The 27,323-nt window shown below is 39.3% G+C and overlaps 1 pseudogene across 1 annotated transcript; it reads left to right on the top strand.

Annotated features, from left to right (window-relative positions):
* The first annotated feature begins 20,239 nt into the window (after window positions 1–20,239).
* LOC136131418 (uroporphyrinogen-III synthase pseudogene) lies at window positions 20,240–20,965 on the top strand (annotated as a pseudogene). The gene has a single exon (XR_010656352.1). The product of XR_010656352.1 is annotated as a uroporphyrinogen-III synthase pseudogene (transcript).
* Window positions 20,966–27,323: the final 6,358 nt, after the last annotated feature.

Raw genomic sequence — 27,323 nt, 5'->3', positions numbered from 1 at the left:
TTCTACACAATCTTATTAAGAAATGTGTGTCAACTTTGCCCATTTTCTCCATGTATCATCACTCCTACTTGTAATCTTTTCTAAAAGGTTGTTTTGGCAGGAGGATACGCTTAGCTGAATTAGATTAGAAATGTACCAACATGAAGGAAATGCCTGTTCTTAAAAAACGGAAACAGTATTTTAATGAAAGAAGAAAGAAGCTTGTATGCTTTATTTTGGGAGACAATGCTTTGTCCTCTTTCGTATGAAGAAACATCAGAGTCTCAAACCTGAGGAAAGTTAATTGGCTAGCCCCCCACTTCAGATATGTACTGGGGCAAATGGGCTGCTTTGGGAGCCACCTGCTCTGACCTGGCTTTATTTCTGGAGGCGGGGAGAGCCAGAATATGGACTTAACGTGAGGTTCCAAGGAGTTGAAACCTCTAATGCAATCCTCGTCTTAATGAATCGAATTAACCCACCATGGGCACTGCAACGGTCCCAGCTAAAGTTGCCTGCTTACCTGTTGAATAAATACGACACTAGAAATAATAGTGTAAACTTCCCTAAAAATCTGTTTTTGTCTCTGAAAGCTATTGTTTTTCTTTGATATTATAAGTGTATTTGATCCTTGATCTTCTCATATACAATAAAGCTGATAGCCTGCTATATTCAAAAGCTAGAAAAACTGGATCAGCCTCCAGGAGCATCGTCTCTCGTCTCATCCTACATTTTGTAGGCAACTGGGATAGCACTATACAGAGAGTAATGTGGAGGTTTCCTGCAACCCCACTGAGGATAAGAGGCCAGAATTGATGGGATTTCATGCAAGGGGTTTTCTTAGTTTTTGGTTATACACACATTGACTAGCACGTTTGTAGGAACTCAGTACAATTCCTTGGCTCCTTGCCATCTAGCTTTTCTCATAACACGTGGAATTTTTATGGAACCTAATGTCATCTACTATAATATGAGCTGGCACTAAATGCCAGCTCACTGGGGGAAATGGTCTTTAAATGAAGTGAATGGCTATTCCTATCATTCTTTCCTTGTCAATCTAAAAACTGTACCTCTAATGCTATATTTGAAGGAGCCTTAATGTGTACAGTGAAGTAATCTGACTGAGTCCGTTCTTAAACATTTTATGAATCAACTATCGCTTAAATACCTTAAGAAGAAACTCAGGATAATTCATCTACAACATAACTGTCAAGGAAGATAAATCTCACTGTAAAAAAATATTGCCGGTTTCAAAAGTAAACAAAATTTATAATGTAATTTAAATGTAAAAAGCAATATAAACAAATCATAACTATAGTGACATCCTGTTAAATAGTAAAGAAATGTTATAACGGTCTACATAATTTGTGAGACCCAGTGCAAAATTAAAATGCAGATCTCCTTGTTCAAAAATTATTAAGAATTTCAAGACAGTGACAGCAGACATTAAACTAACAGGGAGTTCTAGGCACAGGGCCCTGTGTGACTGTAGAAGTCCACATGCCCATGAAGCCAGCCTTTTCCCAGAATATGCTGAAATAATGATTCAGAACCGCAATACAATGTAGCTATCCAGAACCTGGGCTTTATTTTTAACAGAATGGATTTTCCAGTTTCTGTGCTTGGAAGAAAAAATAATGTGCTTTTGTTCTGGGAAAAAAAATTAATGCTATTGCCTCAAAGAGTTATAAATCAATCTTGCAATACTCCCATATTCCAACACAGTCATACTTTTCAACTCAAAACTTCTGAACTCTCACATACGTACCAAGTTGTACAGAGATTATAAAAATCATTAAAAGAAATCTTCAAAATTGTTAGCAGTAGACATTTTAATTAATGTATATTGAAGTAAAACTAATTTAAGAACCCTACTGATACCTTCATCATTTGACTTCCTTTGAAGTTATAAATTATTAATGTCAGTCAAATGTCACAGGAATAGTCACCTCATTTAAAAGATCTATTAAAAAAAAAAAAAAAAAAAAAAGATCTATTAGTCCAAGATTAATAAGTGATTCATATCAACTTTTCTTCTAAATAAATCAAAGGGGAAAATTTATTTACCTCATGAAACCTATTGAAACTGAAAATAAGCTACCCTATGTGTAAGAAAGGGAGAAAATAAAATCTATGTAATTTTTCCTGTTTTTGATAAAGTAACAGTGGAAACCTATAGAAATGGTTATCTGTAAAAGAGCAAAGGGTTGGTGTAAGGGAACAAGTGGGGAGCCAGATTCCTCAGTAGGTGAGTACGTTTTTATATTGTTTTCCTATTTCAACCATGGAAATATAGTATCTATACAAAAATGAAAAATAAAGAAAATAGGTGCTCTCAAACTTTTCACAATGAAGTCAGAAATTAAAATTAGCATAAATTCTAGAGAAATAATTGCTCTAAAGCAGGCTATGTCAGTAGAAGTATTTTCAAAAGCATGGAATTTTGTGCAAATTTTAGCTCTGGCACTTACTTACCAGCTCTGAGACTTTGGAAATATACTTAACGTCTCCAAGGCTCAACTGTCTCATTTTTAAAAAGAGGATAAAAATGCTTACCTGGCAAGGTTATTGCCAAGATCAACATACATGACATCTTCCAAACAGTGTTTAGCCTTTGGTAGCTAATATTATTTCCAATAACACAGTGCATAGGCTACTGGAGTCCCATATGAAATTCGTTCATTCACTTATACATGCATTAATTCAGCAAATATTTATTGAGAACGTATCTTGTGCCAGATACTGCTCCAGGAGCTTAAGATACAGCAGAACAAAACAAAGGAGGTTCATGCCTTTTTGAAGTTTGTATCATTTATGTAGCATTGATGAGGGAGACATACAAAGCCAGCAAACATAATAAATATGGAAATACCAAAGTATGTTAGTGAATCTGTTATGGAAAAATTAAAAAGAACAGGGAAAAGAGATTGTGCTGGGTTGGAGTGGGGAGAAAGTGAAACAGATTACAATATTAAATGGTGTGGTCAGGTTGGGCCTTATTAAAAAGAAGAATAAATAAGATAAAAATCATTCTGTTTACATCATGATTGCTTCAGTTTTAAAAATTATTAAATTACATAGGTTGAAAAAAAATTACATAGGTTGTTCAAATTTCTAGAAGTTACTATTCTAAAATATCAAACAGCAATGTCTTTTTAAAATGTTCTAATAATTTGGAGTAACCATTACAACAATATGCATATATTTTATTTCATGACAATGTTGCTTTAAAATTCCAATATTTATTTTACAAATAGATATTATGCCTTCTTGAAGCTGTAGGACATGTTTATTTGTGCTTTGCCAATAAAAATTTGAGTCAAATAATTTTATTCATTGGTCTTATTGATAATTGTCAATGCTAATGAACTTGTAATTGACCCTATAAATAATCCTTAAAATAACTCAAAGTTGGTTTTCAATATATAGTCAGAGATTAAGCTATTCTTTCTTCTGGTCCTTAATTCCAACTCTCTTCTCCTTGAATGACCCTTTCATCCAAATTTTCTGTAAAATCAAGGGCATCTTTTAAAATATATTCTCACAGACTTTCTTCCTAATACAAAGGTAAGAGAGATAGTATCACATTGCTAAGCTTTGCATCAGCTTGATGCTGAGTGTTGCCATTTTTCTTAGATTTATAGAGATCCAGAATTCAAGTTTGGCTATTTCATTAAAATTGACAGAAAGTAATATATATTTAAAACTCAGCTTTCTGTCATGAATAGTTGCCCTAATTCTGGGTTACCTTATTAGAAAATAAAGGCCATGTAACTAAATATATTTATGTAATATGGAAAGGATCTCATCAAATTACATGCCTAGATAAGTATGGATACTTAACAAATATCAAGGATGAAAATAAAATCCAACTGATAAAAATATTACCTATTAAAAGTGTTTATTATCTCCTGTGAAGTGTCCTTTAATGTCACTTCTTTCTAGCAGATGCAAAAATAAAGCTGACTTGAATTTGGGTATAATTATGATTATGTGATTTTAATTACATACATCAAACCAGTCAAAGGTTATCTTTTATTTTTATTTTTTTAAATTTATTTTAATTTAATTTATTTATTTTTGGCTGCACTGGGTCTTTGTTGCTGTGTGCGGGCTTTCTCTAGTTGTGGAGAGCTGGGGCTACTCTTCGTTGTGGTGCACGGGCTTCTCATTGTGATGGCTTCTCTTGTTGTGGAGCACGGGCTCTAGAGTGCAGGCTCAGTATTTGTGGCACATGGACTCAGTAGTTGTGGCTCACCAGCTCTAGAGCGCAGGCTCAGTAGTTGTGGTGCACAGGCTTAGTTGCTCCGCGGCATGTGGGATCTTCCCAGACCGGGGCTCGATCCCATGTCCCCTGCATTGGCAGGCGGATTCTTAACCACTGCACCACCAGGGAAGCCCAAAAGTTGTCTTTTAAAAGTGTGCTTTATCTGGAAAGTGGCTGTTCTTTGGACTGGATGATGGCAACCTACCATTATTTGTAATATCATTTGATTTCCACATCTAATGATTGATGGCAAAAACAAGATTTTTCTGAAATACTCCTTAGAAACACATTTTTATTGGATGTTGAATATTCCAAAGTCCACATTTGAATATGTCATGCACATTACTATATAATTTCTATATATTTTATATTTTAAAAGATAAGTACCTTACATTTAAAAAATATTTTCTTGTTCAATGTACTTCATTAGAACTTTGAAGGTGAGATCAGATCAGTGAAATGGAGTAACTTCTTGTTTCTTCTACTGTTGAAATTAAAAACTAAATGAGCCCCAATGACATAACTTCTTCTCACTTTGTATATGAACATTAAAACTGCAGTTTTCTCTTATAAACAATTTAGTTACTACTAAAAGTTCTTATGGCAGTTAGTAGATGAACATTTATTGACTGCATACTACATGCATCAACAGAACCTCAAAGATTTCTTTAAGATTGCAACTGAGCAAAATTATAACAGCTACCAAACATTAAAAACTAGAACATGTGCTGAAATAATGGCATTCTCCTGTCATTTGCAACCCTACACTGAACAATACTGATGCTTCTAGAGCAGTCCTATTATTTAGGACATATGACTGCAACATAATATACTTATAATACTTAATATACTTATAATATATAATATACTTATATATAATAAGTATATTATAATACATAATATATGTATTATGTATAATACATAATATACTTATAATATGTACCAATATCTGATAAAGTTTGAAAACAAGCACAGAAAGCCTACGACTGCATCTATTTTCAGGTGGAAAAATGACGTCTAAGATATTGAACAAATTATTCAAGCACTGATTGTGTTCTTAAATATTCTCTAATCAGCAACGACACAGGGTGATAATTGGCTGGGTAAGTGATGATCATACCAGTGAGGCTGTGGAGGCAGTGTCAGCTTTTTAAGTTCAAGATCCTGTTCACAGCCCAGCCTTGCTCATTATACTTGTCCCTGGCAGAGCTTCTCTTTACTTGGATGGGAGTTTCATCTCTCCCTCACTGCCAGCAAGTTTGGGAAAACCTGCTCAGTTCAGGATAAAAAAACCAAATCAGATTATTTTCCTTCAGATTAGTCATTGATGAGTTTCTGAAAACCCCACTCATTTATTTCCAAAATGTTTATTTCTCTTTTCCTAGGTATAAAAGCAACACATGCTTATTGTAGCAAATTTAGAAGATGTGCAAAAGTAGAAAGAAGACAATAAGTTCACCCATAATCTTATCTCTCAGTGAAAACTGCTGTTAACATTTTGGTGACTTTCCTTGAAATCATACTGAATACCTAATTCTGAATCCTGCAATTTTCTCTAAACATTTTAATGGAGATTTTTCCCCTAAGTTATCAAAAGTTTTCAACTACATTATTATTATTCTATTTATTTATTTATTTATTTGGCTGCACTGTGCGGCATTTGGGATCTCAGTTCCCTGACCAGGGATCGAACCCATGCCCTGTGCAGTGGAAGCACGGAGTCTTAACCACTTGACCACCAGGAAAGTCCTCAACTATATTATTTTCAAGGCTGGCATAATATTCTATGGGATGGATAAATGATACTTTTTAAAAAGAAAATACTGTCTTATTATTGGATATTTAAGTTACTTCCAGACTATTTTAAATAATGATGCCATTAAAATCTTTATACAGAAATTGTCATCTAAATTTCTGACTACTTACAGACCATTCCTTTAGGAGGAATACTGTTAATGGTCATGAATATTTATCCTTTCATGCATTTTTCTTCAGTAAGTTTCACTGTGTATTTTACTATGTGGAAGTCACTGTGCAAGATGCTACAGAGGATACAAATATGAATTAGATGAATTGCCATCAAGGAGCTTACAATCTAGAAAGGAAAACCAGACAAAGTATATATAACTATAATACATGGTGGAAAGGGATACATTCCATGAACAAAGGTTTTGATTTGTGCTTTGGAGACTCAAAAATTAGCAGTCTGCTTTCTCACAACGAACTGAAAATCATCCACATGAAAATGTTAATTCCCTGCTTTAAAAATATTTCTGATTGCCCAGTATTCTGATTAAAATGTTATCATCTATCTATTTGTGTCTACTTTGAAAAAGCCCTCTATTGGAAGTATCACGTAAATATCACTGATTTCAAGTTTATACTTTATCTCTTTCATGGGAAATTTTAGGATGTATTGAATATGGTTATTTTGTATTCTAATGATTCAGAGCTATGCGGGCTACTGCAAATGCCTATAGAGGTGTGAGCCTTGTATTAAAGCAATGGTGTCATTGGAGAAAGATATAAATTTATAAATATAGATTGGCACTAGTCATATAGCCTGTGTGTGTCACTTTCTATTGACATTGTTATGGCATATACATACATATGCAAAATACAGCAGAGCTTAAATTATAAGTTTTGATAATATTTTGATCATTTTTCAAAATCAAATGGAACTTTTATATGTCTCTTATTTCCATCTACATCAAAAGTCAACAAACTTTCTCTGTAAAGGACCAGATAGTAAATATTTTCAGATTTGCTGTTCATCTGGTCTCTGTCTAAACTACTCAACTCTGCTGTTGTAATATAAAAGCAGCCATAAACTGTTGGCTGGGCTTCAATGAAACTTTATTTTTGGACATAGAAATTAGTGTTTTACATAATTTCTATATATTATGAAGTATTCTTTTGATTTTTCCCCAACCATTAAAAAAATTAAAACCTATTGTTAGGGGACATCCCTGGCAGTCCAGTGGTTAAGACTCTGTGCTTCCACAGCAGGGGGTGTGGGTTCGATCCCTGGTGGGGGAACTAAGATCCTACAGGTTGCGCAGTGGGGCCAAAAAAAATACTACAAAAAAAAAAAACATTGTTAGTTCATGGGCCATACTAAAATAACAGGCTGTGGGCTGGGTTTGGCCCACAGGTCACAGTTCACTGACCTCTTATCTAGATGGTATCATTCAAAAACAACAAAGGTGGAACTATCACAACATTCCTAATTGGCTATATTCCAATATAAAATAAAAAGTTTAAAAACAACAACAACAACAAAGAGATATGCATAAATCCTGAAATAAAAGCTTTCCAAGAAATAATAATAAAAACATTAAATGTACGGTTTTGCAATGTTACAACATCAAGTGCTTTTTTTCTTGGCTGCTCGCCATGTGGCATGTGGGATCTTAGTTCCCAGAGCAGAGGTCGAACCCATGCCCCCTGCACTAGTCTTGGGGACTTCCCTGATGGCACAGTTGTTGAGACTCTGCCTGCCAATGCAGGGGACACAGGTTCGATCCCTGGTCCGAGAAGATCCCGCATGCCGCGGAGCAGCTAAGCCAATGCACCACAACTACTGAAACCCATGCAATCTAGGGCCCATGTGCTGCAACTACTGAGTCTGCATGCTACAACTATGGAAGCCCGTGCACCTAGAGCCCGTGCTCTGCAACAAGAGAAGCCACCTCAATGAGAAACCTGTGCACCACAATGAAGAGTAGCCCCTGCTCGCTGCAGCTAGATGAAGCCTACATGCAGCAATGAAGACCCAACACAGCCAAAAATAAACAACAAAAATTAAATAAAATGGTTAATTAAGGAAAAAAAAAAGGAGAAGCAAGAAGAACTACAACTCTGCAGCCTATGGAAGGAAAATCACATTCACAGAGAGATAGACAAAGTGAAAAGACAGAAGACTTTGTACCAGATGAAGGAACAAGATAAAACCCCAGAAAAACAACTACGTGAAGTGGAGGTAGGCAATCTTCCAGAAAAATAATTCAGAATAATGATAGTGAAGATGATCCAGGACCTCGGAAAAAGAATGGAGGAAAAGATCAAGAAGATGCAAGAAATATTTAACAAACACCTAGAAGAATTAAAGAACAAAGACCTAGAAGGATTAAAGAACTAACAAACAGAGATGAACAAGGCAATAACTGAAATGAAACATACACTAGAAAGAATCAATAGCAGAATAACTGAGGCAGAAGAATGGATAAGTGACTTGGAAGACAGAATGGTGGAATTCACAGCTGCAGAAGAGAATAAAGAAAAAAGAATGAAAAAACAAATGAAGACAGCCTAAGAGACCCCTGGGACAACATTAAATGCAACAACATTTGCATTATAGGGGTCCCAGAAGGAGAAGAGAGAGAGAAAGGACCAGAGAAAATATGTGAAGAGGTAATAGTCAAAACCTTCCCTAACATGGGAAAGGAAATAGCCACCCAAGTCCAGGAAGCACAACCAGTCCCATACAGGATAAACCCAAGGAGAAACACGCCAAGACACATAGTAATCAAATTGGCAAAAATTAAAGACAAAGAAAAATTATTGAAAGCAGCAAGGGAAAAACGACAAATAACATACCAGGGAACTCGCATAAGGTTAACAGCTGATTTCTCAGCAGAAACTCTACAAGCCAGAAGGGAGAGACATGATATACTTAAAGTGATGAAAGGGAAGAACCTACAACCAAGATTACTCTACCCGGCAAGGCTCTCATTCAGATTTGATGGAGAAATCAAAAGTTTTACAGACAAAAAAAAAAAAAAAAAGTTTTACAGATAAGCAAAAACTAAGAGAATTCAGCACCACCAAACCAGCTCTACAACAAATGCTAAAGGAACTTTTCTAAGTGGGAAACACAAGAGAAGAAAAGGACCTACAAAAAAACTCCCAAAACAATTAAGAAAATGGTCATAGGAACATACATATCAATAATTACCTTAAACGGGGCTTCCCTGGTGGCGCAGTGGTTGAGAGTCCGCCTGCCAATGCAGGGGACACGGGTTCTTGCCCCAGTCCAGGAGGGTCCCACATGCTGTGGAGCGGCTGGGCCCGTGAGCCATGGCCGCTGAGCCTGCACGTCCAGAGCCTGTGCTCCGCAACGGGAGAGACCACAGCAGTGAGAGGCCCGCATACGCAAAATAGTAATAATAATAATAATAATAATTACCTTAAACGTGAATGGATTAAATGCTCCCACCAAAAGATACAGGCTTGCTGAATGGATACAAAAACAAGACCCATATATATGCTGTCTACAAGAGACCCACTTCAGACCTAGGGACACATACAGACTGAAAGTGAGGGGATGGAAGAAGATATTCCATGCAAATGGAAATCAAAAGAAAGCTGGAGTAGCAATACTCATATCAGATAAAATAGAGTTTAAAATAAAGAATGTTACAAGAGACAAGGAAGGACACTACATAATGATCAAGGGATCAATCCAAGAAGAAGATAAAACAATTATAAATATATATGCACCCAACATAGGAGCACCTCAATACATAAGGCAACTGCTAACAGCTATAAAAGAGGAAATCGACAGTAACACAATAATAGTGGGGGACTTTAACATCTCAATTACACCAATGGACAGATCATCCAAAATGAAAATAAATAAGGAAACAGAAGCTTTAAATGACACAGTAGACCTTAGAGATTTAATTGTTATTTATCAGACATTCCATCCAAAAACAGCAGATTACACTTTCTTCTCAAGTGCACATGGAACATTCTCCAGGATAGATCACATCTTGGGTCACAAATCAAGTCTCAGTAAATTTAAAAAAATTGAAATCATATCAAGCCTCTTTTCTGACAACAATGCTATGAGATTAGAAATGAATTACAGGGAAAAAAACGTACAAAACACAAACACATGGAGGCTAAACCATACATTACTAAATAACCAAGAGATCACTGAAAAAATCAAAGAGGAAATAAAAAAATACCTAGAGACAAATGACAATGAAAACACGACAATCCAAAACCTATGGGATGCAACAAAAGCAGTTCTAAGAGGGAAGTTTATAGCTATACAAGCCTATGTCAAGAAACAAGAAAAATCTCAAATAAACAATCTAACCTTACACCTAAAGGAACTAGAGAAAGAAGAACAAACAAAACGCAAAGTTAGCAGAAGGAAAGAAATCATAAAAATCAGAGCAGAAATAAATGAAATAGAAACAATGAAAACAATAGCAAAGATCAATAAAACTAAAAGCTGGTTCTTTGAGAAAATAGAATTGATAAACCTTTAGCTAGATTCAACAAGAAAAAGAGGGACAGAACTAAAATCAATAAAACTAGAAATGAAAAAAGGAGAAGTTACAAGAGACACTGCAGAAATACAAAGCATCCTAAGAGACTGCTACAAGCAACTCTATGCCAATAAAATGGACAACCTGGAAGAAATGGACAAGTTCTTAGAAAGGTATAACCTTCCAAGACAGAACCAGGAAGAAATAGAAAATATGAACAGACCAATCATAAGTAATGAAATTGAAACTGTGATTAAAAATCTTCCAACAAACAAAAGTCCAGGACCAGATGGCTTCAGAGGTGAATTCTATCAAACATTTAGAGAAGAGCTAACACCCATCCTTCTCAAACTCTTCCAAAAAATTGCAGAGGAAGGAACACTCCCAAACTCATTCTATGAGGCCACCATCACCCTGATACCCAAACCAGACAGAGATACTACAACAAAAGAAAATTACAGAGCAATATTACTGATGAATATAGACACAAAAATCCTCAACAAAATACTAGCAAACAGAATCCAACAGCACTTAAAAGGATCATACCCCATGATCAAGTGGGATTTATCCCAGGGATGCAAGGATTCTTCAACGTATGCAAATCAATCAATGTGATAGACCATATTAACAAATTGAAGAATAAAAACCATATGATCATCTCAATAGATGCAGAAAAAGCTTTTGACAAAATTCAACACCAATTTATGATAAAAACTCACCAAAAAGCGGGCATAGAGGGAACCTATCTCAACATAATAAAGGCCATATATGACAAACCCACAGCAAACATCAATCTCAATGGTGAAAAAATGAAAGCATTTCCTCTAAGATCAGGAACAAGACAAGGATGTCCACTCTCACCATTATTATTTAACATAGTTTTGGAAGTCCTAGCCACAGCAATCAGGGAAGAAAAAAAAAATAAAAGGAATACAAATTGGAAAAGAAGAAGTAAAACTCACTGTTTGCCGATGACATGATACTATACATAGAGAAGCTTAAAAATGCCACCAGGCATTATCAATGAATTTGATAAACTTGCAGGATACAAAATTAATGCACAGTAATCTCTTGCATTCCTATACACTAACAATGAAAGATCAGAAAGAGAAATTAAGGAAACAATCCCATTAACCATTGCAACAAAAAGAATAAAATACCTAGGAATAAACCTACATAAGGAGGTAAAAGACCTGTACTCAGAAAACTATAAGAGACTGGTGAAAGATATCAAAGATGACAGAAACAGATGGAGAGATACCATGTTCTTGGATTGGAAGAATCACTATTGTGAAAATGACTGTACTACCCAAAGCAATCTACAGATTCAATGCAATCCCTATCAAATTACCAGTGGCATTTTTTACAGAACTAGAACAAAAAATCTTAAAATTTGTACAGAGACACAAAAGACCCTGAATAGCCAAAGCAGTCTTTTTATTTAAAACATCTTTATTGGAGTATAATTGCTTTACAATGGTGTGTTAGTTTCTGCTTTATAACAAAGTGAATCAGTTATACATATACACATGTTCCCATATCTCTTCCCTCCTGTGTCTCCCTCCCTCCCACCCTCCCTATATCACCCCTCTACGTGGTCACAAACCACCTAGCTGATCTCCCTGTGCTACGCAGCTGCTTCCCACTAGCTATTCCAAAACAGTCTTGAGGGGAAAATAACGGAGCTGGAGGAATCAGGCTCTTTGACTTCAGATTATACTACAAAGCTACAGTAATCAAGACAATATGGTATTGGCACAAAAACAGAAATATAGATCAGTGGAACAGTATAGAAAGCCCAGAGATAAACCCATGCACCTATGGTCAACTAATCTATGACAAAAGAGGCAAGGATATACAGTGGAGAAAAGACAGGTCTCTTCAATAAGTGGCGCTGGGAAAACTGGACAGCTACACGTAAAAGAATGAAATTAGAACACTCTCTAACACCATACACAAAAATAAACTCAAAATGGATTAGAGACCTAAGTGTAAGACCAGACACTATTAAACTCTTAGAGGAAAACATAGGAAGAACACTCTTTGACATAAACGACAGCAAGATCTTTTTTGATCCACCTCTTAGAATAATGGAAATAAAAACAAAAATAAACAAATGGGACCTAATGAAACTAAAAAGCTTTCGCAAAGCAAAGGAAACTACAAACAAGACAAAAAGAAAACCCTCAGAATGGGAGAAAATATTTGCAAGTGAATCAACAGACAAAGCATTAATCTTCAAAATATATAAACAGCTCATGCACCTCAATATTAAAAAAAAAAAACCCAATCAAGAAATGGGCTGAATACCTAAATAGACATTTCTCCAAAGAAGACATACAGATGGCCAAGAAGCACATGAAAATCTGCTCAACATCACTAATTATTAGAGAAATGCAAATCAAAACTACAATAAGGTATCAGCTCACACCAGTTAGAATGGGCATCATCAGAAAATCTACAAATAACAAATGCTGGGGCTTCCCTGGTGGCGCAGTGGTTGAGAGTCCGCCTGCCGATGCAGGGGACGCGGGTTCGTGCCCCGGTGCGGGGAGATCCCACATGCCGCGGAGCGGCTGGGTCCGTGAGCCATGGCCGCTGAGCCTGCATGTCTGGAGCCTGTGCTCCGCAACGGGAGAGGCCACAACAGTGAGAGGCCCACGTACCACAAAAAAAAAAAAAACAAAAAAAAACAAAAAGAAAAACAAATGCGGGAGAGGGTATGGAGAAAAGGGAACCCTCTTGCACTGTTGGTGGGAATGTAGATTGATACAGCCACTATGGAGAACAGTATGAAGGTTCCTTAAAAAACTAAAAATGGAATTACCATATGATCCAGCAATCCCACTACTGGGCATATACCCTGAGAAAACCAAAATTCAAAAAGACACATGCACCCCAATGTTCATTGCAAGACTGTTTACAATAGCCAGGTCATGGAAGCAACCTAAATGCCCAACGACAGATGAATGGATAAAGAAGATGTGGTACATATATACAATGGAATATTACTCAGCTAGAAAAAGGAATGGAATTGGGTCATTTGTAGAGACGTGGATGGATCTAGAGACTGTCATACAGAGAGTGAAGTAAGTCAGAAAGAGAAAAACAAATATCATATATTAACGCATATATGTGGAACCTAGGGAAATGGTACAGATGAACCGGTTTGCAGGGAAGAAACAGAGACACAGATGTAGAGAACAAACGTATGGACACCAAGTGGGGAAAGTGGTGGGGGGTGGTGGTGGTGGTGGGATGAATTGGGAGATTGGGATTGACATATATACACTAATATGTACAAAATAGATAACTAATAAGAAGGCTGCTGTATTAAAATTCAAAAATTCAAAAAAAAAAGAAAGAAAAAAGGAAGTGTGGAGTCTTTACCACTGGACCAGCAGGGAAGTCTCTCAGGAGTTTTTCTTAAAATTTGGATAAACCATTTTTCCTGTATCGGTACAGAAAGCCCCCTACATACAAAAGAGTTTCGTTCTGAAAGCACTTTTTTTTTTTTTTTTTGCGGTACGTGGGCCTCTCACTGTTGTGGCCTCTCCCGTTGTGGAGCACAGGTTCCGGATGCGCAGGCTCAGCGGCCATGGCTCACGGGCCCAGCCGCTCCGTGGCACGTGGGATCTTCCCGGCCCGGGGCACGAACCCGTGTCCCCTGCATCGGCAGGCGGACTCTCAACCACTGCGCCACCAGGGAAGCCCTGAAAGCACGTTTTTAAGTCCAATTTGTTCGTAAGTCCAACAAAGTTAGCCTAGGTACCCAACTAACACAATCAGCTATAAAATACTGTACTGTAATAGGTGTATAACACTTTTCACACCAATAATACATAAAAAACAAACACAAAAATAAAGAAAAGATTTTTTATCTTACTGTACAGTACTTGAAAAGTACAGTAGTATAGTACAACAGCTGGCTTACAGGGGCTTTTATCGAGTGAACAGGCGAGAAGAGTTACTGATTGGAGGAGGGATGGGAGGTGGGAGATGGTAGAGCTGAAGGATCGTCAGCAATAGGAGATGGAGGGCAAGCGGCAATTTCACTCACGCCTGACGTTGCTGGCACAGGTACTGGTTCCTTGCTGGGTTTAATTCTATCTACCCTCTTGAGAAAACGATCCAGTTATATCTGGGTAGTGGCTCCTTTTTTTCCCTCGTCATAGATGACACGGTAGCACCGGATTGCATTCTGAATGGCTGCTGCAGCCTTCATGTACCGTTCTACATTCAGGTCCTGTACCTCAAAAACTAAGAGTGCCTCCTCAAATAAAGAAAATTCCCTTGCCGTTTCCCGTGTCGTGAATCTCTGGTTCTTCAGTTACTTCTTCTTCCTCTTGTCTTTCTTTGTCCTTTCTCTGGGCCTCCAATTCCATCAGGTCTTCATTAGTACAGTATGTTCCTTCATCAATAATTTCTCGAAGCATTTCAGGAAATTCCCAGGCAGCTACCCTATTTGCAGTCACTGCCTCTCCACTTACTTTTATATTGTGAAGGTTGGATCTAGCCTTGAACCAATGAAACCAGCCACGGCTGGTAGTAAAAGATGCACCCTCTGATTCTTTCCCCTGTTTCTTCTTCAAGTCTTCATAAAGGCTTTTAGCTTTCTCTTGAATCAGCATTAAGCTGAGCAGGAATTGATGCTGATGCTGATCTGCATCCACACACTGAGAAGTTTCTCCATCTCCTCCATCACTTTTCCACTCTTCTTCGATATTATTGTTGACAAGGCACAGCAGACTTCACATGTTCCATGATCTTGTCCTTCTTCTTCAGAATCGTGCTGATGGTTGAACGATTCATGGTTATAATGAGCAAGTTCTACCATCTTTTTGCCTCGTTCCACTCTCAATTATTTTCACTTTTGTTTCCATCGTTATCTCTTGGTGCTTCTTCTCAGTACCAGCTACATCACCACTGCTTTTGGACATTCTGGGCTTGAAATAAAGATACTGTACTACTGTACGCTGTACAGTACCATATAGTAAAGTACACAAAAGCACAACCACTTGTAGAGGATGCATGCATGTGACAATGTATGCCAGACACGTGAACTAACTTACGTGATTTGACATTCGAACACACGTTCGCATCTTTGAACGTTTGCAACTTGAAGGTTCCTATGTTTGCTTTTGGCTACAGGTAACAAAAAAGCCTAACAGTGGCTTAACAATTAGGACAGTTTATCTTGTCACTTATCGAGGATTCAAGAGGCAGGAAGTTTCAGGGTTGATTCAGTAGTGTATTAAACATAGCAATGCCCAGGACTCTTTCCATCATTCTGTTCTGCCACCCTCAGTAGATGGGTATCATCTTCCCTCTTGGTCACGAGACGGCTACAGCAGTTCAGAACTTATGTCTGTATCTTTACAAAACCACATCTAAAAGCAGGAGGCTAAGGAGAAGGTGGGTATGGAGTGGGTTCCTTTTAATAAGTTCTTCTCCTATTGAGGAAGAAAATCCTTCTCAGAAACCCACAGCATATTTCCGCTCTAGACCCAGAACCAGATCATATGCTCCCCTAAATCAACAGCTGGCAAAGAAAATAAGATCACCATGATCACCTGATCTCAACCAGTTTTTCTACGAAGAAGCACAACTTGCCTGACCACATTGATGCCAACATTTGAATGAAACTGGGTTTTGTTAACAAGGAAAAGTGGGGATGGCAGTTGAGTAGGTAGCCAAGAGTGCTTGTCACATTCTTTTAATTTGTAATTAATTTTTGAAGTGATGTATTTAAGGTGTATAAAACCAAATAGGAAAAACACACTTTATTGGATGAGATATGGGGCTTTTGTAACTCTGTAATAAATTTTCTGACTTCTTTATATACTGCACCACTAATTCACTCTTGATCAATCCTGGAATATTTCAGCTCAAAGAATATACCTCTTCTAGCAATAAGTAAGTAAATAAAAATAAATAAATAAATTTTGATGAAGGAAATTTATTTAAATCAGGCACATATAGGAAGCTTTAGAAGAAGTCTACCAGAATGTTATTTTAATTTATAAAAGTGCAAAAAAAGGTATTTATACACAAATATATGTATACCACATTTCATCCATCTTAAGACACATTTTTCAGGCTTCCCTGATGGCGCAGTGGTTGAGAGTCCGCCTGCCGATGCAGGGGACATGGGTTCGTGCCCCGGTCCGGGAAGATCCCACATGCTGCAGAGCGGCTGGGCCTGTGAGCCATGGCCGCTGAACCTGCGCGTCCGGAGCCTGTGCTCCGCAACGGGAGAGGCCACAAAAGTGAGAGGCCCGCATACCGCAAAAAAAAAAAAAAAAAAAAGACACATTTTTCTTTTTTTTACTTTTTAACATCTCCAAAACTGGGTTGCATCTTATACTCTATGGCATCATATAATTGCTGAAAACCAAATAGCTCCTGATAAAATATATCATTGTGCATGTGTTGTAAACTTGGTCATTGAGGGTTTTTTTTGGTAATAATGGTAAAAATACATAGCATGAAATTTACCATCTTAAGTGTACAGTACAGTAGTGTTAACTCTCTGCACATTATTGCACAACAGACCCTAGACATTTTTCCTCTTGCAAAACCAAAGCTCTATACCCATTGAACAGTCGCTCCCCTTTCCACCTCTCCCAACACCTGGCAACCACCCCTCCCAATACTTGGCACCCACCATCCTACTTTCTGTTTCTAAGAGTTTGACTATTTTATTATTATTACTCTTTATTATTTTTTTGGCTGCATTGGGTCTTCGTTGCTGCACTCCAGCTTTCTCTAGTTGCAGTGCACAGGCTTCTCATTGAGGCGCGCGGACTTCAGTAGTTGTGGCTCACGGGCTTAGTTGTTCCGCGGCATGTGGGATCTTCCCAGACCAGGGAATGAACCTGTGTCCCCTGCATTGGCAGGAGGATTCTCTACCACTGCGCCACCAGGGAAGTCCCTTGACTACTTTAAATACCTCATGATCATTGAGTTTGTGCATTGCAGATATCTGCATGGTGGGTTTAAATGCATTTAAAATGTCTCCAAAGAGATTCCACTATAATGTGGAAATAAAACAAAAATCTTAGAATGTATTTAGAAAGAAACAGAAACAGAGCAACAGGTATAAATGTGATATTAACATTAGTAATGGGTGCAAATGTGGTATTAGCAAATATTTGTCAGAGGACTGACTGCATTTCTGTATTTCCTTGAAAAAAAAACCAAGCATTTTATGGGATGTAGCTCCTGGAACTAATAAATTTATCTTTATATTCTGGACCTGCCCACTTCATGGGTTACTGTTTCATAGCACTAGTCTTTGGAAAGCATATACATCAATACCTACTTATATTTAAACTACCAAAGTAGTCAATAACATATGGAAAGCTTGAGTATTCAGAATCTTAGAGTTGTGTTTCCTGGTCAGGAAAGAGGAATGTAGTAGTACAGAATTGCATTCTGTTATTCCATGCTTTTATTGTCCTGGCAACCAGTGATAGTTCAGCAGCATTTATGTATGAGATGTTTAACAAATCATAACCAAACCACTACAACAAAAACTAAATTAAACAAAACAAAACAAAACCCATGATGTAGGTAGCAGTTTTAAAACTTCCTAGGGCTTCCCTGGTGGCGCAGTGGTTGGGAGTCCGCCTGCTGATGCAGGGGACGCGGGTTCGTGCCCCGGTCCGGGAGGATCCCACATGCCGTGGAGCGGCTGGTCCCGTGAGCCATGGCCGCTGGGCCTGCGTGTCCGGAGCCTGTGTTCCGCAGCAGGAGAGGCCACAACAGTGAGAGGCCTGCGTACCGCAAAAAAAAAAAAGAAAAATAAATAAATAAACTTCATCAAAATTTAAAAAAAAACCAAAAAACTTCCCATCTGTGCCAGATTTAAGTAAATTTCCCCAATATTTCATTCATTCATTCTTGGAGGTGGTATATCATTTGAGATGAAACATTTCAGTATTGATCAGTATTTTTTTACCTAATGGGCTAAAAATGAGGGATGTGGACAGCTAAAGAGATTGCTAAAATGCAAATCTGATAACATCACTTCTTGCTTAAAAGTTAAAAATCATTCCCCTGGCATCAGAATAAAGTTCTTTTTTTTTTTTTTTTAACGAAGTGTAGTTGATTTACAATGTTAATTCCTGCTGTACAGCAAAGTGATTCAGTTATATTTTTTATATTCTTTTTCATTATGGTTTATCCCAGGACAGTGAATATCGTTCCCTGTGCTATACAGTAGGACCTTGTTGTCCATCCATTCTATATGTAATAGTTTGCTTCTGCTAACCCCAAACTCCCAGTCCATCCCTCCCCTCCTCCTGCTCCTTGGCAATCACAAGTCTGTTCTCTATGTCTGTGAGACTGTTTATGCTTTATCAATAGGTTCACTTGTGTCATATTTTAGATTCCACATATAAGTGATACCATATGGTATTTGTCTTTCTCCTTCTGACTTACTTCACTTAGTATGATGATCTCTCATTGCATACATGTTGCTGCAAATGGTATTATTTCGTTTAAAGTCCTAACTCTTTACCATGACATACATGGTTCTTATGATCTGACCCTACTTTTTCTCCAGCTTCATTTCTCTCTTCCCATGCCCTGTAAGTGCAACTTTCTCTCTCTCTCCCCTGAACCCTGCCCCTTCTGTCTTTCTTCCTTGTGTGTCCTGCTTCTTACACTAGGGTAACTATTTATCTCCTCCACCAGGCCAACTCCTCACTTTCAGGTCTCTTTTAATTTCAAGTCCTTTAAGAAACTTCTTCTTGTAGGCCAGGTTCAAGTTGGGTGCCTCTCTCCTAATCTCATGGAACTCCAGGCTCCATTATGCCACGTACTGTGTTTTTTAGAAAGTAACTGCTTTCTTTCCAGTTTCCAAATGATTAAAAAAAGATAGTGACTGATCACTTCCCTTTAAGAAGCAATAGTTGTCAATTTAAGTACAAGGCCAAACTTGTACCATGACACTTTCAGGTGACACCTCAAATTTATGCAAATCTTCTAAGAGGTGTGTATATATACTTCCTTACAAAGGTCATTAATATATGCAATACCTGGTCAAAATATAGACACAGAAATTAAATTAACATGTTATAAATTATGCACTTTATATATACATAAAACAATTGGAATCTCAACTTGTGCCAACTCAAAATATCATACTATTTACTAAGTTTCTGTTAAAATAAATGTATCATCTTCTTCAATTAGGTCTTCGGGAGGTTATCTTCTGTATTGTGAACAAAAAAAAACAAAATAGAAAAAGCATCATTCACCAACCAGTTATACAAGGGTTAAGTTACAACCCACTGCAGTTGCCCACTGACAGTACACATTGAGATGTATTCAGGATGAAGAAACAGGATAAGGCACTCTGTTCTTTGGCTAAACAGGCCCTTAGATAGTTAGATGTATATCTCAGGAAGAATTTAAATTACCCCAGATTCTTACGTCTTCCCATACATAGAAAAGCCCTAAAATCATTAACTTAAGATATCTGTTTACTGTGACTACGGTAGTAGTAATCTTATCTGTTCGGGGTGTCGGTGCGCATGCGTGAGCTCCAGCTGAGCGTGGCTGGGGCTCTGCGAGCCCCCCCCCCCGCGCGCAAGTGCTGGTGCTTGGGGCCCAGGGAGGGTTGTCGCCATGGCAGTGCTGGCCACTCGGTGAGGGGGCCGCCCTCCCTGCTGGTCGCTCCCGCAGCCTCGCTGCCAGACGATCACCCTGTAAAGACTGCCAGGCAATAATGAAGGTTCTTTTACTGGAAGACCCTAAGGAGGACGACTGTGGCCAGGATCCCTACATCAGGGAATTAGGATTATATGGACTTGAAGCCACTTTGATCTCTGTTTTATCACTTGAGTTTTTGTCTCTTCCCAGTTTTTCGGAGAAGCTGTCTCACCCTGAAGGTTACGGGGGCCTCATTTTTACCAGCCCCAGAGCAGTGGAAGTAGTGGAACTGTGTTTGGAGAAAGACAATAAAACCGAAGTCTGGAGAAAGTCTCTGAAAGAAAAATGGAATGCTAAGTCAGTGTATGTGGTGGGAAATGCTACTGCTTCTCTAGTGAATAAAATTGGCCTGCATACAGAAGGAGAAAACTGTGGAAATGCAGAAAAGCTTGCAGAGTGCATTTGTTCTAGGGAGTCGTCAGCACTGCCTCTTCTGTTTCCCTGTGGAACCCTCAAAAGAGAAATCCTGCCGAAAATGCTCAAGGACAAAGGGATTCCTGGGGAGAGCTTAACCGTCTACCAGACGATCCCACACCCAGGAATCCAGGGGAACCTCAACAGCTACTATTCCCAGCAGGGTATTCCAGCCAGCATCACGTTTTTCAGACCCTCTGGCCTGACACACAGTCTCAAGCATATTCAAGAGTTATCTGGTGACAACATTGACCAGATTAGCACCCCTGGGGGGTCAGGACTGTCTCAGTTGTATAGACACTGACGGCCCCTCCCTCCACCCCGGCTGGCACGCTCACTCTGGTCGGTGCCCAGGGACGGAGCACAGGCATCAGCACTGGGCTGTCCGGGGCACTGCTCTGGGACACTGTCTGCAGCCTGGGTCCAGCCCTGCAGGAAGGCTCTGTTGCCCCAGCCAGGCCCGTGGTGGTGAGTCCGAGAGCGGAGCTCTCCAGACGCCCTCTCTCCTGTGACCAGACGATTTCAGAGGGAATAAAAGGCTCACGGGGAAAAGTCATCTTGTGACCAAACTGCTTCTCCTGGAATTATGTCTGCTGTTTGCTGGTTCCCAATCTCAGGGAGTTTCTTTCTTTCTTTTTTTGCTTTTTTTTAAAAAACATCTTTATTGGAGTATAATTGCTTTACATTGTTGTGTTGGTTTCTGCTGTATAATAGAGTGAATCAGCTATACATAAAAAAAAAAAGATATCTGTTCACTGTGACTACTGTAGTAGTAATCTTTTGCCAGGATGTATGCATGACTACATGTATTTCCTACGCAAAAAATTCTGGCTGACTCCTCTCTACCTCTTCAGACCAGTTTCTTCAGCGCTGCTGAGAGGCTGCTCCTGGCTATAGTCCTCAGCAAGACCCTGAATAAAACTTAAAACTCTTAACACTCATGTTGTGCGTTCTACTTTAAGTCAAAAGTTTGTCAGCCTCTAATACTACTACATAAAGTCAGCGTAATTCATGCATTTTAGTGGCCTTTACTACTTTAATGGTATATAAATTCCTACCCAGTGACAGCATCAAAGTAATTAATAAATTTATAATTCATTTACTGAGGAAATAATACTATTTTAAAGCACGATAAATTTTTTCTTTCTCTAGTGAGATTAAAATGAGTGAATCTGCTGCAAAGTGTTGATTTCTCTTTTTTTTATATATATATATTTTTAATTTATTTATCTTTGGCCGCATTGGGTCTGCGATGTTGTGCACGGGCTTTCTCTAGTTGTGGTGAGTGGGGGCTACGCTTCATTGCAGTGCATGGGTTTCCCAACGCGGTGGTTTCTCTTGTTGCGGTGCACGAGCTCTAGGCACTCGGGCTTCAGTAGTTGTGGCACGCGGGCTCAGTAGTTGTGGCTCGCAGGCTCTAGCGCGCAGGCTCAGTAGTTGTGGCGCATGGGCTGAGTTGCTCCAGAGCATGTGGGATCTTCCCGGACCAGGGTTTGAACCCGTGTCCCCTGCATTGGCAGGCAGATTCTTAACCACTGCACCACCAGGGAAGCCCTTTGATTTCTCTTAAACTCTAGTTTTGGAAGTGATGTTCTGTCAGCAGTTGAAGCAGTTTATTGATTCATAATTTTTCACCTGAGTATTCTTTTATGGTTTTATCTTATTTATTAGGGACTAGATCAATCTGAGACTGGTTATGTTGTTAAAATTAAATTGAATGTTTGTTTAAAACATTTTAATTAGAATAAAAAGACATATCAATGTATATAATTTTTTCTACACTGGAAAACATAAAAACAAAATTTAAGGAATATGAATTAGTTCATAGCCTTGCTATGCATTTTGCTAGTCTGATCTTGTATGTGAATTCATAGGAAAGGGGTGATTCTGGACTGTCAGCTCCTCTCCATACAGTGGCTCCACATGGTCTAGGGCTCAGGTCCTTCCACTGGCCCCTCTGCATTCTAACTGGTAGTTGGAAAAGAGGAGCAGAGTTTTATGGCCAGGCCTGGAGGTGACACATTATAACTTCTGCCCACAAAATTTTGAAGAATCCAGTTACATGGCTTCACCTAACTGCAAGGGAAGGTTTAAATGTCTCCTTGTGTGCCCAAGGAAAATGATACCTGATTTAGTCAGCATTCAGCATTGTTTCAGTCACAGAGACATGGAGTATAAGCACCTGTGTATTGCATGCGTCTCTGTATTTCAGGACCCAGCACAGTTCTCATTCAATATGTGTTAAGTGAATTACTACCAAACTTTCTATTAGCTATATAAGCGAATAAAATATTATATAAGGACTATATGTATAAGATGATACACAAAAAATTTGTTCTGCTCTAACCTACGGTAAATTGAGATCAAATAAAGTTCTGTTGATCCATTCATTTAGTGTTGCAAAAACATAGTCATCAAATGCAAAGTCCCTGAGAAATGGTTTCTATCAGAAAATATTAAGCATCATAACATTGAGAGAGGAAATGTCAGATGATGTCTGAAAATACAGACATCCACTGATGTGAACTAACATTATATTAGGTAATGTGAACAACTTGAGCCATGAAAGAAATAGAAATACATATACTGTAAACAAGTCAAAATAGCCAAATGAGGAAGCATTAAACTGCTGCTGCAAATACTTGGGGTAAGATACCTTTTTGCCCCATACAAGTATGTTTACTGCAGTTCTCTACAGAAAGAGTAAGTATCTACTGAGGTAGTGGGAGAGGGGGCTGTAGGGGAGTACCTTTAAGTTTCATCGAGTAACCAGTTCTCTAAAAGAGAAGATTGCCATCATCTTCTTACTTAAAAATAGATAGCTCTCGGGGGAGAGGGGGAAGATGGCGGAGGAGTAAGACGCGGAGATCACCTTCCTCCCTACAGATACATCAAAAATACATCTACATGTGGAACAACTCCTACAGAACACCTACTGAACGCTGGCGGAAGACCTCAGACCTCCCAAAAGGCAAGAAACATCCCACGTACCTGGGTAGGGCAAAAGAAAAAAGAATAAACAGAGACAAAAGAATAGGGACTGGACCTGCACCAGTGGGAGGGAGCTGTGAAGGAGGAAAGGTTTCCACACACTAGGAAGCCCCTTTGCTGGCAGAGACTGCAGGTGGCAGAGGGGGGGAGCTTCGAAGCCCCAGAGGAGAGCACAGCAACAGGAGTGCGGAGGGCAAAGCAGAGAGATTCCCCCACAGAGGGTCAGGGCCGGCCGGCACTCACCAGTCCGAGAGGCTTGTCTGCTCACCCGCCGGGGCGGGAGGGGCTGGGAGCTGAGGCTCGGGCTTTGGTCAGAGCGCAGGGAGAGGACTGGGGTTGGTGTCGTGAACACAGCCTGAAGAGGTTAGTGCGCCACGGCTAGCTGGGAGGGAGTCGGGGGAAAAAGTCTGGAGCTGCTGAAGAAGCACGAGACTTTTTCTTCCCCGTTTGTTTCCTGGTGCGCAAGGAGAGGGTATTAAGAGCGCTGCTTAAAGGAGCTCCAGAGACGGGCATGAGCCGCAGCTAACAGCGCAGACCCCAGAGACAGGCATGAGATGCTAAGGCTGCTGCTGCCACCACCAAGAAGCCTGTGTGCGAGCACAGGGCACTCTCCACACCTCCTTTCCGGGGAGCCTGTGCGGCCCACCACTGCCAGGGTCCCGGGATCCAGGGACAACTTCCCCGGAAGAACACACGGTGGGCCTCAGGCTGGTGCAATGTGATGCTGGCCGCTGCCGCCGCAGGCTTGCCCCGCATTCCGTACCCCTCCCTCCCCCCAGCCTGAGTGAGCCAGAGCCCCTGAATCAGCGGCTCCTTTAACCCCGTCCTGTCTGAGCGATGAACAGACGCCCTCCTGCGACCTACATGCAGAGGCGGGGCCAAATCCAAAGCTGAACCCCGGGAGCTGTGCGAGCCAATAAGAGAAAAGGAAATCTCTCCCAGCAGCCTCAGGAGCAGCGGATTAAATCTCCACAATCAACTTGATGTACCCTGCATCTGTGGAATACCTGAAGAGACAACGAATCATCCCAAATTGAGGAGGTGGACTTTGAGAGCAAGATTATTTTTTCCCCTTTTCCTCTTTTTGTGAGTGTGTATATGTATGCATCTGTGTGAGATTTTGTCTGTATAGCTTTGCTTTCACCATTTGTCTTAGGGTTCTATCCGTCCGTTTTTTTGTTTGTTGTAGTTTAAAAAAATTTTTTTTCTTAATAATTATTATTTTACTTTAATAACTTTTTTTTACCTTACTTTATTTTCTTTTATCCTCTTTCTTTCTTTCTTTCTTTCTTTCTTTCTTTCTTTCTTTCTCTCTCTCTCTCTCTCTCTTTCTTTCTTTCTTTCTTTCTTTCTACTTTTTCTCCCTTTTATTCTGAGCCGTGTGGATGAAAGGCTCTTGGTGCTGCAGCCAGGAGTCAGTGCTGTGCCTCTGAGGTGGGAGAGCCAACTTCAGGACACTGGTCTACAAGAGACCTCCCAGCTCCGTGTAAAATCAAAGGGCGAAAATCTCTCAGAGATCTCCATCACAACACCAACAGCCAGCTTCACTCAATGACCAGTAAGCTACAGTGCTGGACACCCTATGCCAAACAACTAGCAAGACAGGAACACAACCCCACCCATTAGCAGAGAGGCTGCCTAAAATCATAATAAGTCCACAGACACTCCAAAACACACCACCAGACGTGGACCTGCCCACCAGAAAGACAAGATCCAGCCTCATCCACCAGAACACAGGCACTAGTCCCCTCCACCAGGAAGCCTACACAACCCACTGAACCAAACTTAGCCACTGGCGAAAGACACCAAAAACAATGGGAACTACAAACCTGCAGCCTGCAAAAAGGAGACCCCAAACACAGTAAGATAACCGAAATGAGAAGACAGAAAAACACACAGCACATGAAGGAGCAAGATAAAAACCCACCAGACCTAACAAATGAAGAGGAAATAGGCAGTCTACCTGAAAAAGAATTCAGAATAATGATAGTAAAGATGATCTAAAATCTTGGAAATAGAATAGAGAAAATGCAAGAAACATTTAACAAGGACCTAGAAGAACTAAAGATGAAACAAGCAATGATGAACAGCACAATAAATGAAATTAAAAATACTCTAGATGGGATCAATAGCAGAATAACTGAAAAAGAACAACGGATAAGTGACCTGGAAGAGAAAATAGTGGAAATAACTACTGCAGATCAGAATAAAGAAGAAAGAATGAAAAGAACTGAAGACAGTCTCAGAGACCTCTGGGACAACATTAAACACACCAACATTCGAATTATAGGGGTTCCAGAAGAAGAAGAGAAAAAGAAAGGGACTGAGAAAATATCTGAAGAGATTATAGTTTCCGCCTGCTGATGTAGGGGACACGGGTTCGTGCCCTGGTCCGGGAAGATACCACATGCTGCAGAGCAGCTGGGCCCATGAGCCATGGCCGCTGAGCCTGCACGTCTGGAGCCTGTGCTCCGCAACGGGAGAGGCCACAGCAGTGAGAGGCCCATGTACTGCAAAACAACAACAACAACAACAACAACAACAAAAACAGATTATAGTTGAAAACTTCCCTAATATGGGACAGGAAATAGTTAATCAAGTCCAGGAAGCACAGAGAGTCCCATACAGGATAAACCCAAGGAAAAACACGCCAAGACACATATTAATCAAACTGTCAAAAATTAAATACAAAGAAAACATATTAAAGGCAGCAAGGGAAAAACAACAAATAACACACAAGGGAATCCCCATAAGGTTAACAGCTGATCTTTCAGTACAAACTCTGCAAGCCAGAAGGGACTGGCAGGACATATTTAAAGTGATGAAGGAGAAAAACCTACAACCATGATTACTCAACCCAGCAAGGATCTCATTCACATTTCATGGAGAAATTAAAACCTTTACAGACAAGCAAAAGCTGAGAGAGTTCAGCACCACCAAACCAGCTTTACAACAAATGCTAAAGGACCTTCTCTAGGCAAGAAACACAAGAGAAGGAAAAGACCTACAATAACAAACCCAAAACACAATTAAGAAAATGGGAATAGGAACATACATATCGATAATTACCTTAAATGTAAATGGATTAAATGCTCCCACCAAAAGACACAGACTGGCTGAATGGATATAAAAACAAGAACCATATATATGCTGTCTACAAGAGATCCACTTCAGACCTAGAGACACATACAGACTGAAAGTGGGGGGATGGAAAAAGATATTTCATGTGAATGGAAATCAAAAGAAACCTGGAGTAGTAATTCTCATATCAGACAAAATAGACTTTAAAATAAAGACTATTAGAAGAGACAAAGAAGGACATTACATAATGGTCAAGGGATTGATCCAAGAAGAAGATATAACAATTGTAAATATTTATGCACCCAACATAGGAGAACCTCAATACATAAGGCAAATACTAACAGGGGAAATCGACAGTAACACATTCATAGTAGGGGACTTTAACATCCCACTTTCACCAATGGACAGATCATCCAATATGAAAATAAATAAGGAAACACAAGCTTTAAATGATACATTAAACAAGATGGACTTAATTGATATTTATAGGACATTCCATCCAAAAACAACAGAATACACATTTTTCTCAAGTGCTCATGGAACATTCTCCAGGATAGATCATATCTTGGGTCACAAATCAAGCCTTGGTA

Source organism: Phocoena phocoena, chromosome 11, assembly GCF_963924675.1.
Source record: "Phocoena phocoena chromosome 11, mPhoPho1.1, whole genome shotgun sequence".
NCBI lineage: Eukaryota > Metazoa > Chordata > Mammalia > Artiodactyla > Phocoenidae > Phocoena > Phocoena phocoena.
Note: the sequence above shows the minus strand (reverse complement) of the source record. Positions and strands in the feature narration are given on the sequence as shown.